Source organism: Cebus imitator, unplaced genomic scaffold (assembly GCF_001604975.1).
Source record: "Cebus imitator isolate Cc_AM_T3 unplaced genomic scaffold, Cebus_imitator-1.0 Scaffold83, whole genome shotgun sequence".
Lineage (NCBI taxonomy): Eukaryota > Metazoa > Chordata > Mammalia > Primates > Cebidae > Cebus > Cebus imitator.
This window is the reverse complement of record NW_016107398.1, coordinates 6,138,218-6,151,765: the sequence shown is the minus strand read 5'-3', so window position 1 is coordinate 6,151,765 and position 13,548 is coordinate 6,138,218. Positions and strand designations below refer to the sequence as shown.

Genomic DNA, 13,548 nt, shown 5'->3' with positions numbered 1-13,548 from the left:
TTGAGGTAATCTGTCTGCTGATTTGGAGCTTTTATCATATTAATTTTTTCTTATGGTTGAAAATTATAAATTTTAGGGCTATCAAGAAAAATATGTTTGCAACTATTTAGTTCAGTGCCACAGACCTATAGCTGAGGAATTATCTGTTTTGTGTAGTATATAATTACGTAGCTGCAGAACCATGATTCTAGAGAACCATGAATTTATCTAATAAGTTTGTTCATACAAGGTTTTAAAAAACCATAAACACATAATTTCCCTCCATTTTTTCTATCAAAAATAGATCAAGGATTTCTGCTTGAGATTTATAACAGTCTCAGCTTTTGAAGTTGGCCTGTTTTTCTTGAGCTTTCCTTGTCAAAATTTGACTTTTAAATGTTTTTATTTCACAAAAAAAGAACTTTCTGTTTCTAACTCAGTAATGGACAAATGCATTCTTAAATGTTGTTAACCAAGAGGAGGAGGGGATCACTGCTAATCTATGGAAGACCATGTATGTTTTTGTATTTTATTTCCCATATTACTAGTGTCTCTTGGAAAATTGAGCTAAAATAAGGGTCCAGCCAAGTGGAGGATGGAGTGGAGAATTCTGTGGCTTTGTAATACCTGGGGTGTCTGTCCCACTCGGCACATCTCAGTATTTAAAGGCCCACTCTCAGAAAGTGGGACTGCAGCAGGAAGTGAAGTATCTTTCCATATGTTCAAGATGTAAACTAAACTCGAACATCTGGCAATTAAACACCCCTTTTTTGGGTGAATTCTGGAAAACAGCACAATTATACTCCCAAGCAAATAACTCAGGAGTAAGACTATTTGTTCCCTTGTTAAGAACACCAGGCAGCATCAGTAAAAGTTAAAACTTCTTTCTACATCTATGAGCTTTTAATCTCTGTGGTAATTTCCATAATACCTGAGATCGCCTGTGTTGATAGCTGGTGAGAAATCATCCCAGGCACCGCAGGTGGAGAAAAGAGATGAAAGCTACCGCAAGGCTGCAGGTAAACCTTACTGAACAATGACCTTGTATCGTTAGAAAGTCAAGAAAATAGACTGCCTTGCAAGCTGCCCATGTTCTGTGAGTCTGTCTCCGGGGGCGACTTAGAGATGCCTTTTCTCTTTGACACCATCGGTTCTAGTATTTCCTCTGGCCTGCTGCGCTGCACCTCATCCAGGCTTGCAGTGAGGCACCCCCACTCGCCGGGACACCCCGGCCGGCCAGGAGGTGCCAGTGGGCAGGTGTGGCAGCCTGCCTGTTGAGTACAGTCCCTGCAATGTGCGAGCGTCTTGGGACTGCAGGCTGAGCGCCGCCAGCTTTGCCTGGTTTGTTCAGATTACACTAGGTCTGCGGGCAGAAACAGCTACACCGAGCTCGGACTGGGGGTGGGGGCCTCGGGCCAAGTGCCCGCCCCCTGCCCTCCCAGCTTCTGCTCTCACAGCCAGCGGGGAGAAGCCCGCCCGGGAGCGGGCTTTCTAATGCACCAGCCCCGTGAACAATCTGTCCCTCCTAAACCCGCGACGGCGGGGGAGCAGCACCCGGATGCCCGCCGCGCCCACCCTACGGCCTAAGAGTGTCTTTTCGTGTATTTTAAAAACCGAACTGTGTGCACTGGGGATGCAGGGCGGGAAAGGCTGGAGGGCTTGTTTTCGCCACTAGGCTCGCCGCTCGGGGCGCACGAATTAGGCCCGAGCTACAGAGTCCAACCCTTTTCCCGCCGCAGGGGGCTCGGGGAGGCACGGGGTTAGGGGAGGTGAGCGACGATGGAGGCGCCCCGGGCTCAGCGGCGGGCGGGGAGGCAGAGGCGGGTTCCAGGAGCCCGGCTAAGGCCGGGCAGGTGCCCCCAGGCGCGGAGGCTGATTGGCAGGTGCGGGAGTGGGTGGGGAAGGCGGGGGCTGGGCCTGGCGCTGCGGGAGGCTGCGGCCCCGCCTCCCCGCCCCCGCCGCGGGACTATCTGGTCCCGGCAGCAGCGATGTCCCCCGGCAGGAATGTCCCTCCTCAGATAATGTTATTTATATCTCTGGGCGGGTCCGCGGCTCGGCAGCACCAGGCGCCCGGCGGCCGCTGTGCCAGGAGCCCCGCGCTGCCCTCCTCCCCCTGCGCCGCCGCCGCCGCCGCCGCCGCCGCCCCGGGGTTCGGGGTGGCAGCCACTTCAGTCCCAGCGCAGGTGAGTCCCAGGAGGGCCCGGCGACCGAGGGAGCTGGGTGCGGGTGCGCAAGGCTGGGACGCGCGGCGCCAGCGCAGAGGAGCGCTGGGCCCAGGGGGCTCGTGACGCGCAGGGCCCAGGGGACCGGATGGGGGTCCGGCCCGGCGTACCAGGCGTGAGGTGGGAGGGGTGCGGGGCCCGGGGGGCTCGGCAGCTGCGGCAAAGATCACCCCGGGACACGGGAACGCGCGCGGGCTTCCGAGGCACTTGGTGCTAGCTTTGGAGAGCCGGATCCTGGAGAGTCCGTCACCACGGGGCGCAGGGATAGGGTGATGGGGCTCGGGTTCTGGTTCGCCTCCTCCAGGACCCCAGCCTGTGAGCGAAGGGGATTGCGCCTCTAGCCTGTCCGACCGCCGCGCTGCTCTCTGCCTTTTTCTGTCCAGCTTTCTCAGCCCTGGGACCGCTCATATCCCTCTTCTGGGGAACTTGGCTGAGCGCTTCTCAGGCCGCCCAGCGCCCAGGCAGAAGGGACAGGTCAGGGCAGCAGAGGAGGCTGGGCCTTAGGGCGCTGGAAACCGCGCGGAGAGTGACCCCGTGTAGACCGAGGGAGGAAAGATCCTAGTGCCTCAAGGCATACTTCAAGGACCCCCAGCCTTCCTCTCCCACAGAGTTCCTCTCCTCCTCTAAGCTTCTCCAGGCTTCTCTACCTTCACCCTCCTCTCCAGTTTCCCCTCTTTCTCTAACTTGGTCTTGAGAAATAGCAGAAAGTGGGAGAAATAACAGAAGCTGTAAAACAATTCCCAACTCCCACCAACTCATCCACACTTCCCAGGCTGGGAAAGCAGCTGTGGGGCTGGAGTACTGTTTCCCTGACAACGAGCTTCAGGTAGGGCCTTGAGTTATAGCCTATTAATAGCCAAACCACTGTTTTCAGTGAGCAATTAGAGGAGCCAGGAGTAAGGAAAATGAAAAGAAGGCACTGTTTTCTGTAAATTCAAATTTTAGATGCATCAGATTGGGGGACGGAGAGAATATAGTGACAGTCTTTTTGTACTGAGAATTTCTGTGGGGAGAGACTAGGCTGTCACCTCCAGGTAGGAGGCAGTCATGCAAAACCCCTGCCTGGAGATAGTCACGATCCGTATTTCAGTTTCTAAGGAAAGAGATTCAGGCGGCTCCCTAATGAGAGGAGTCTGCAAATCAAAGATTTTAGGCACCGCTCAACTGTCCACTGTCCTATCCTTAGCTTCACAGATGGCTCTGAATTTTATTCTAGAATTCCCTCTTCGCCCACCCCTTCCCCCACTATAAACCAAGGCAGGTCATTTCTTATTTCAGCATTCAACTTTTATTCTTTTGCTCTGAGTCCTAGGTTCCAAATGCCATTGAAAACACTTTTTTTTTCCCTAAGTGCAAAATTATCGTTGATGTATGCTGAATGTACAGCACCTAACACGGCTAGGCCTGTGCTTGCCTGGAGGCTTGGAGGCTAGCCAGGAAAGGGAATGTTAAACTTACATTGAAGAAGAGCCTGCCTTGGAACCAACCAACTCCTAGTGGAGTTATTAAAGGTGGGTCATTTATACAAAATTTTATCAAAAACTCTAAAGAACCATTGAAAGACATAAACCCTCATGAAAATGTGGAATTTAGACCCCTTAGCTGTTACTCTTAGCTTTATCAGTGTCCCAGTGGCAATGACTGGGGATGAGCCAGTCCCATTAATCTTGAGTTCTGGGAAGACTCAGAGTTCTCTCATGGAATGGTAAGCACCCAAGAACTCCCAGGCATCCAGGATGGGCCTTGTAGCGCAGGCATATCAAGTTCTCCTGAGCGGCTTGCCCAGAAGAGAGTTGGGATACCACCTTTGGCTCTGATCAATGCTTCTTCCAAGTGTTCTGAAGGTGTCCTATAGCAGAACAGCTGCTAGATGATTAGTTTTGGGGGTGAAGGTATGGCAGGAGCAAGACTCCCACCTGGGATCATTTTGGCAAACTGAAAATGAGTATCTTAGGCAAGCGAGGTGTGAATGAAAGTTTTGAACTAAAGTCAAAGTCTGACAGGTCTGCCACAGCTCTGGAAACAGACTGTCTTTGGTCAATGAAAATAATAATAGCTTTTATTTATTGTGTCTTTTATGTTATTTTACCCAGTACCTGGCTGGTAGTGGACCCTCAGTTAATCTTTGTTGAATGAATGAGGAAACCAACAAATGAATGCTCAGCATTTTCTTTATATTATCCAATTTAATTGTCATGGTAACTCTATAAGGTAGCTTATAGTATCAGCATTTTACAAGTAAGGAAACAGGTTCAGGAAGATTAAATAACTTGCCTCATATTACAGAGCTAATGAGAGATGGGTTCAAGATTCAAACTGAGTTTTTTTGGTTCTACCCTCTTTTTAAGGTTAGACACTCAGCAGGGAATATAGAGTACAGTTGGAAAGATTTGACTTTAGCATTGTCTTCCAGCTTCACAGTCTTCATTCCCAGGACCTCAGGTAATGGTTCTACTTATATCAGAGAAGCTAAAAAATATTGAAGACAATTTTGGGCATTTATTTTCTCAGAGGTTTTTAGCCTTGCCCATTATTTTCAGGTCGTTGTTTCAAGGACAGAACTATAATTTTGGCAGGAGTCAAAGCATGGATTTTTTTTTTTTTTTTTTTTTAAAGAACAGATTTTCATTTCAGTCCTGAAAGTGGCCAGGAGGGCTTGATGATACATAGGGACTGTGTGATAGGACAGAGAACGACTATAAAAAATTCATGAGGCAAATACTATCAGAAAGGGAAGGGATTTTGGAGGTCACTGAACCCTGCCTTCCATGTACATACTTACTTGCTTAAAGGTGAGACCTAGCTGAATGTATCTGATCATTGATATGTAGCTATGGCACCTATACTTCTTATCACTTGAGCTCATTTCTTTCTTGTCGTGCTTTCAAGGCCAGTATGCTTTATTTCCTGAAGTTCTGCCTAATCAAACTACTGAGATTTTATTTCCTTTGGAGGAGATTATAAGGGGATGTGTTTTAATATCCAGTGCTTTCATTTTAGTGAAATCTTAAAGAAAAGGTATCGAGGATAAGCAGGAGAGAAGGCATTCTGAAGCATTAAATTCTAAACTGTTCTGTAATCTTCCTCATTGCTTGTAAGGTATACAGACATATACGTTTTAAAACAATAGTTATGCACATCACAATCTAGAGACAATCTTAAGTAATTATGTCCATTTTGGGGGGGCATGTGAAAGGACTTCAGAGAACTACTAAGACTGTCAGATACATGTTTTAACCTAAACCTCATCACCAAATTGCTCTTGAAGAGCAGCGCTTTAAATTTCAAAATCAAACACAAAATTTTACTCTCTGCTCAAGACCTGGAAAGGTAGGAAACATGACCAGTGAGAGATTTAAAGTAGAGATGGGGTTTCACCATGTCGGTCAGGCTGGTCTCAGGAGTTCAAGACCAGTGTGGACAACATGGTGAAACAACATCTTTACTAAAAATATAAAAATTAGCCAGGTGTGGTGGTGGGCACCTGTAATCTCAGCTACTTGGGAGGCTGAGGCAGGAGAATCACTTGAACCTGGGAGGCTGAGGCAGGAGAATCACTTGAACCTGGGAGGCAGAGGTTGTAATGAGCCAAGATCACGACACTGCACTCCAGCCTGGGCAACAAGAGTGAAACTTTGCCTAAAGTGAGACTCCATCTCAAAAAAAAAAAAAAGTGATATAAAATAGCCAGGTATAGTGGCTTGTGCCTATAATCCCAGCTACTTGGAAGGCTAAGGGAGGAGGATTGCTTGAGCCCAGGAGTTAAAGAGGCTGCGGTGAACTATGATTGTGTCACTGTACTCCATCATGGACAACAGAGTGAGACCCCATCTCTAATTCATGAATTAATTAAAAAGTCATTTAAAATACATTTCTTTGTTATGGAATTTTAAATTTATGGAATTAAAAAAAATAACTTCAGACCTGCAGATTAACATTTATCAGCGAACTTGGGAGGATTAAGAGTGAAAATAACTGCTATGTGGGCTGATGAGAAATTCAATTATATAATTAGGACTGGCAGGGAAGTTCATGGATACTGGGTTCTGAAACCATATGGATATTACAAGCCAAAAATGACTGTAGGAAAAAGAATTTTATCTTTAAAGTAGCTTGTGTTGACTCAGTTGGTTTTAACAGACACATCGTAAGTTAATCCTTTATCTTAGATAAGAAATCTGTGGAGGAAGAGTAGATGCAGTGGTCTGTGTGCCAGAATCATGTGGCATTTGCTGGGTTTATCACAGAGATGCTTCCTTCCTCAGACAACCCCAAGAGGTGAAGGTCACCTGATTTGGCGATGGGGATGGTGATTGAGGAAGAGCGTAGGAGGCAGTCAGGAGAATTCACTGTCAGATCTGGCTCCATTCATGGATTGCCAACTCCCCTTGGTAAATATTTAGAAAATGCTATAGCGTGTTTCCCTTCGTTGCTGCACGTATTTCTTAATTCACAGCCAAACGATTCAAGTTCTTCCATTTTCAGTCAGCCTCAGTTGAATATCAAACCACCAAGGGATCCCTAGCCTTTATAGCTCACATAGTCTTAGAGGTGGTCATAGACAGAAAATGCTTCCTTAATGAATTGTCTGGCTAGCTTATCAAATTCATTCTTCTCTTTCCTTTTCCTGGTTGCAGGAAATATTACAAAACCATCTTTTTCTTACCTCAGCAAGCCCTTCTCAGGCTTTGCCATGTTTTATTTCTACACCATACCTGTGCAGACCTGGCTGAGGGTAGAATTATAAGACCAATTAAAACTCAGACATATATCATATTAGCAGTGGGGGCAAAAGTGGGCTTCCTTTCTGTCATTTGAATGTTATAAACTTAGCAAGTGAAAAGGCACAGGGCTAGAAAAAAATAGGCTTTGCCTTGAACCGGGCTCAGATCATCTGGGATATTTATGAAAAGAATAACAGGGCACCTTGGCAGCTAAAGAACAATAACTGCTTTGAATTATAGTCAATTTAGGAGTTTCCACCATTGTGAAAAGGAGAAGAAACTTGAATAATTCTGAAAATGAATACGTTGAAAATAATTTCCATTTGTACGAGACTTAAATATGGGCATGTCTCATTTGAGAATTCATAGCAATTCAAATAAAGCACACTTTAAAGGCAAAAATTACGAGGACCGGAAAGAAGTCTGTAACCTTATTCTGTCCCTCTTCCAAGTCCCAGCCTGTTTCTAGGAGAACCCTAGGAGTGGTCAATCAGCTTCACCTTCCAGCATATTTCCCCAAGGGTGGAAAAGAAAGAAAAGACCTTTCATAATACTGACTTCAAGTCATGAGTCAGAGAGAGTTAGAGCTAGAAAGGCCTGAGAAAGAATTGAGATGTATTCAAAAAGTGCAGACGTTGGGTGTCTACCATTTCTCTTACACTGTTACGTGCTGAAGACACACAAAGAGATCAGATGGAGAATTACTGATCTGGTGCGAAAATGGACTTACAAACAAGCAGTGATTCGACAGGATGCCTGAGAGAACACACAGGAGCAAACATCTAATTCAGGATGAGGAATCCCAGAAGACCTTGGAAAGTGCCTAGGATTTCCCTAATGGAAGAAGGGAGGATGAGGGGGCCTGGGATTGGGGGTCTAGGCAGTTGCCCAGCACAGACAATAGAGTATGATTAGATTAGGGGATGCAGCGTAGTTCCACGTGGTGGGAGTGTGACCACAAAGGTGGTTGGGGTTCAGTCTGTGAAGAAGTTTGAGCCACTGGAAGTTTTTAAGTTGTAAATGGGTGTGATGAAATCTCCGTTGACAAAGCTCACCAGTGGTGATGAAGAGAAAGTGAATTAGAGGCCAGTCAGTACAAGATGATGATCACAGATGACTACAGTCCACTCAATTTTCAGCATGCCTTTGTCTACACATCATCTTATTTTATCTTATGATGACCATGTGAAGGGAAGATCTGATTATTCCTGGTTTCCAGTTACAAAACAGGATTCGAAGTATACATTTATATACTCAAGGTCCCTCTAGTAGCTTATTCCAAAACCTGACTTTGACCCAGTTGCCTAGTTCTGAGGCTGGGGCTGTTTCCACATCTTCTCAGTGGAGTAATCGAATATTCTGGGCCTTCTGGTTGAGACTGCATTTGCTTTCTTTCTTCAGCAGAATATTCCACCTATGTTCATTGGTTCTGGAGAGAAGGAGGAAGACACTTGTTAACGGTACAACCCTTTACCATAGCCACAGAACCTCAAGAATGGCCCTCCAGAGTATGCACAGATGATGTTCCAAAGCATGAATTAATAGATTCTCATTAGCATACCATAGATAAATGAACGGTTCATATGCCTGTTAATTGATGTTTTGGCTGTTTCATTCCCTTTTACCCCAAATTTACTGGGCATTAATGTGTTTATGCCTCATTTTGGACTTCAGCAGTCTCTTTTTGTCCAGTGATCTTGAGGGCCTTGATTTGTACTTATGTCAGTCTTCAACAAATATTTACTGAGCTCTCATTTAATTTGCCAGACATACTCTAGGATCAGGGGTTATAACAGTGAATGTGGCAAAAATGTCTGATGTCATAGAGTGCATATTTTAGCTGGGGGAGAGAGGAACTAAATGACAAAGAATAGACAAAAAATAGTAATTTCAGGTGCTAAAAAGAAAAAAATAAAGCAACATGAAAAGAGAGAAGGGTGGTTCTACTATTTCAGGTAGGGTGGTTGGGAAAGCACTATCTGATGGGGTTTCGTTTGAGCTGAGACCCAAATGAAGTTGGGGGAGGGGCATGGGATGTTTGGGAGAAGAGATTCAGGTTGAGTGATAGTCTGTTCTCACACTGAGACATGCCAGAGACTGGGTAATTTATAAAGGAAAGAGGTTTAATTGACTCACAGTTCAGCATGGCTGGGGATGCCTCACAATCATGGCAGAAGGCAAAGGAGGAGTAAAGGCACGTCTTAAAGGGTGGCAGGCAAGAGAGTGTATGCAGGGGAACTGTCCTTTATAAAACCATCAGGTTTTTTGAGATTATTCACCATCACAAGAACAGAACAGGAAAAACCCATCCCCATGATTCAGTTACCTCCCACCGAGTCCCTCCCATGACATATGGGGATTATGGGAGCTACAATTCAAGATGAGATTTGGGTGGGGACACAGCCAAACAATACCACGTGGGAAGGCCCCAAGGTAGGGCCACTGCTGTGTCCAAGCAATGGCAAAGAGGCCAGTGTGGCCTGAGAGCAGGGGGTCAGGGGGAGAGCTGACCACAGTGCTGGAGAGAAAACCAGGTCTTGATGGTGCAGGCTTTGTGGCCATGTAAGGACTTTGGGTTTTAGCCCAAGGGTCACAGGAAACCACTGGAAGTTGTGGGCAGCAGAGCAACTTGCTCAGATTTGTGTCTCAAGAGGATCTCTCTGGCTGCCCTAAGGAGGATTGGTTGTGGGGCACAAGAGTAGAGACAGGGAGTCCCATAAAAGCTACTGCAGTGGTCCAGGGCAGAGAGGACGGATCAGGGTGATGGTGCTGGTGAGATGCAGTTGGGTTCTGAGTATATTTTGAAGGTAGGGATGTTGAGATTTGGATATAGAGGATGAGAGAAAAAGACTAAGATGATTCCATTGTTTTGGCCTGAACAACTGGATAAACAAAAAGGTCATTTACTGAGGTGGCGATGTATTTTATCAAATGTGCCGTGGGCTATTATTTTTTATTTCTGTTTTTGTCGAGCTGTTGACTCGGAATAGTCTCTGGCAGACTTTTCATTTAAATACACCAAAAAGGAGTTGTTTTTATTTTGGGGTGATTCATTACCTCTGTTTGAAGCGATGCCTTAGATGTGTGGTATACTTTGTACTGTTACTTTTAGATCAGCACCACAACGTTTATGCTATATGATGGAGATTAAGATATGGGAGAAACAAGATTGGAATATATTTCACTTTATTTTTAGAAATGTTTTGAATTGGCTGGTTAAAGCCCAAATATTTTTTTAACACTTCCTGGTTGTCATATTTTTAAAACTTTTTAAATCATAAAATAAATTCATGTACATGGTTAATACATGTATCTACATTATACAAGGGTATACAATGAAGAGTAAAAGTCTGCCTCTATCTCCAGTCCTATTTCTAAGAAGTTACTACCATCAACAGTTTTGTGTATGCTTTCAGAAAAATTCCATTCATGTACAAGCATTTGGCCTGATATATTTTAAAGTCATAGCTTTAAGCTAGGAGTACCACGTATTTGGTTTTAGACTTAGTAGGCTTTGTAGCCACCTTGGTAGTCCTCAGGTTAAGTGGCCTGGAGTCCACCTTCTAGCAACTAAGGTTCTCCCTCTCCAAACCATCCCACACTGAACCACTGTGTTTATCATATAACATCCCTTCCCAAAAGCCACCAGTGGTTCTTCTCTGGGTAGAGATAGAAACCCAAACTCATAAAGTTAGATTTTAAGAGCCATTGTAATCTGGCTCCATTTGCTTTTTTTCTACTCTTTTACCACTTTCCGTCACAAACCCTCTACTTAAACTAAGTTTATCTGCTTCTGCTTACTAAGTCCTGAATATTTTTCCCAAATTCGGAGTAGTTTCCTTCAGAACCTAGGTTCAAGGCTGTGTATTCTTCTTGGAACACTCTACTCCACAGTAATCTCTCACTTCTTCAAACTTGCTAAATTAGGGCTAGATACATGTACCCTATTTGAACATAATCACAAATTCTTTTATTATTATTAACTTTCTTTCCTGTATCCGTGTATTATTTGCTCAGCTAGACAGTAAGCTCTTAAGGGCAAGAACTAATTTATGAATTACAGTCACGAGTCTTACATAAAGCCCTGCTTACTGCATGTGGAAGTTCAATTAGTAATTTTTGGAATGTGCACATTGACAATCATCCCTCGATGGGATGGTGCTGGTACACAGGGATTATATTAAAAATTGCCAGATTATGGCTGCCAACAAAGCTACCTTTTTAGTGGGTTATAGAAATGTTTACTCCCAGGGAACAGTAACTGGACACCACTCTTTTGGACAAAGAACTTTTGGATATGCCTGGTCCCATGCTTTCTTCCTTCTTCAGATGGCATTGCATGTAGTTGTCAGAAACAATGTGTTTTCATATGCCAGTAAATTATGAATAGTTATTTAATTGGCTTGGCAATGATGCAATTTTTAAAAATTTATTTTTTTAAATTTTGATAAAATATATGTGACATAAAATTTACCATTTTAACCATTTTAAGTGTTCATACAGTTCAGTGGCATAAATACATTCACCATCATCGCTGCCCATCATCATGAAAAAGATGGACTTTTTTCATCTTCCAAAACTCAAGCACTGTGTTCCTTAAACACTAAATCCCCATTCTCTCTCCCTCCGTCTGTGGACACTTGGATTGCTTCTATCTCGCCTGTTGTGAATAATGCTGCTGTGAACACGAGTGGGCAGATATCTCCTTAAGACCTTGCTTTCACTTCTTTTGAGCATAAACTTAGATGTGAAATTGCTGGATCACATGGTAATTCTATTTGTAATCTTTTAAGGAGCCTGTCCATGAAATTTTAATATTTCTCCTTGGTATTTAACATCTTCAAAGGGAAGGGCAAAAATTTATTAACATCCTCACCTTTGGGGCCAAACTGAACTTGAGAAGTGTTTATTTCAGAACACTATCTTTGGGTGATAGTTCGTCATAAAAATTCTTGAATTTGTTCATTTATTAGTTTGCCTATTTTTAGATTGTAGACTTTTAGAGGACAGGCAGGAGATGTTTAATTTGCTTTGTAGAGCATGTAGCCCAAGCTCAGATGGGGAAGGGTATAAATATTATGCGATGTTTTATTTCAGCTAAAAAATCTCCTTGAGCTGGATGACAAAGAGTCTGGGTTGCTTCCAGTTCCTTTTCTCTTGCTATTTGCCCTTGGGCAAATAACTTCCTCTTTCTCTGACTTTTTTTTTTTTTTTTTTTGGGCTTTGTGTGTGTGTGCTGGTACCTTAATATTTATTATTATCCTTAACATTTTCCTTGTGAATTCCTCTGTAAAACTTACATATTGCCTCTTCTTCGTAGCCTTGCCTGACAGCCCCTCTTCCTTACCAGGTCCTGGGGTAGCACCGATTGCTTTTTCCTTTGTATTTTTGCAGCTCCTTTCTCATCCCTTTCTTACAGGTGGATCTTCTTGTTTTGTAATTGTCAACTTGCCTTCTACACTGTTAGTTCAAGCTTCTTGCAATGGGGAACTGAGTCTCACTCTTTAAAAAAAAAAAAAAAAAAAAAAAATCCCGGCACCTAGCGCCATGCTTTATACATGGAGGGGAGTGGCTCAAAAATATTTGTTGATTAAAAAATTAGGCTGGACACGGTGGCTCATGCCTGTAATTCCAGCACTTAAGGAGGCTGAGGTGGGCGGATTACTTGAGCCCAGGAATTTGAGACCAGCCTGGGCAACATAGCAAGACCTGTCTTTACAAAAAATTTTTAAAAATAAGCTGGGCATGGTAGCACATGCCTGTAGTTCCAGCTACTCAAGAGGCTAAGGTGGGAGAATCACCTGAGCCTGGGAAGTTGAGGCTGTAGTGAGCCGTGATTGTGCCACTGCACTCCAGCCTGGGTGACAGAGTGAGACCCTGTCTCCAAAAAAAAAATTTTTTTTTAATCTGGCCAGGCACAGTGGCTTCTACCTGTAGTCCTAGCTGCTTAGGAGGCTGAGGCTGGAGGGTTGCTTAAGCCCAGGAGTTCAAGGCTACAGTGAGCTACGATCATGCCACTGAACTCCAGCCTGGACTACAGAATGAGACCCCATCTAAAAATAAATATATTAATTAAAAATAAAAAAAAATTTTAAAATCATGTGGCCAGTTAGCTCAGTTGGTTAGAGTATGGAGCTCATAAAAAAATTAAAGAACGAATGTTTGAAATTACATGTAACTAAGTTCCTATAATTTTAACTTGGACATGAGGCATTGCTATGCTAATGAGTTTATTATAACAGTGAGTCAACATTTATTGAGAAAGTTGTGTGCTAAGCACTATGCTGAGAGTTTTCATGTGTGTTTATTATTTACAGTCAGACTTGAAGAAGTTAACTTACCCATGAATACCCACCGAGTAAGGTAACAGCTGGACTTGAACCCATGTGTGTTTATTCTAGAGTGCTTGCTTTGAACTACTGTTGAGGAGGCCGATACTATGTGACTCTTAATTCTCAGCATTTTTTTTAAAATCCTGCATCTTTAATGGTGTGAAATTAGAGAGGTAATTAGTTGTATACCTTTATATGTTGCTTTATATTTGCAATGATTTAACCTAATAGACTTGAATCCCTTTATTAGCTTTTATTTTATTTTTTATTTTTTATTTATTTTTTTTTTTT

General features: G+C 43.6%; 1 protein-coding gene across 2 annotated transcripts in view; it reads left to right on the top strand.

The window, feature by feature from the left end:
- The first annotated feature begins 2,013 nt into the window (after nucleotides 1-2,013).
- The window catches only part of SPTB (spectrin beta, erythrocytic), a 138,563-nt gene continuing 127,028 nt past the window's right edge, over nucleotides 2,014-13,548 (top strand). For both annotated transcript variants that reach the window (XM_017533992.2, XM_037740454.1), the window contains exon 1: nucleotides 2,014-2,162. The gene's annotated coding sequence lies outside the window, so the exon portion shown is untranslated. The remainder of the gene's footprint in view (nucleotides 2,163-13,548) is intronic.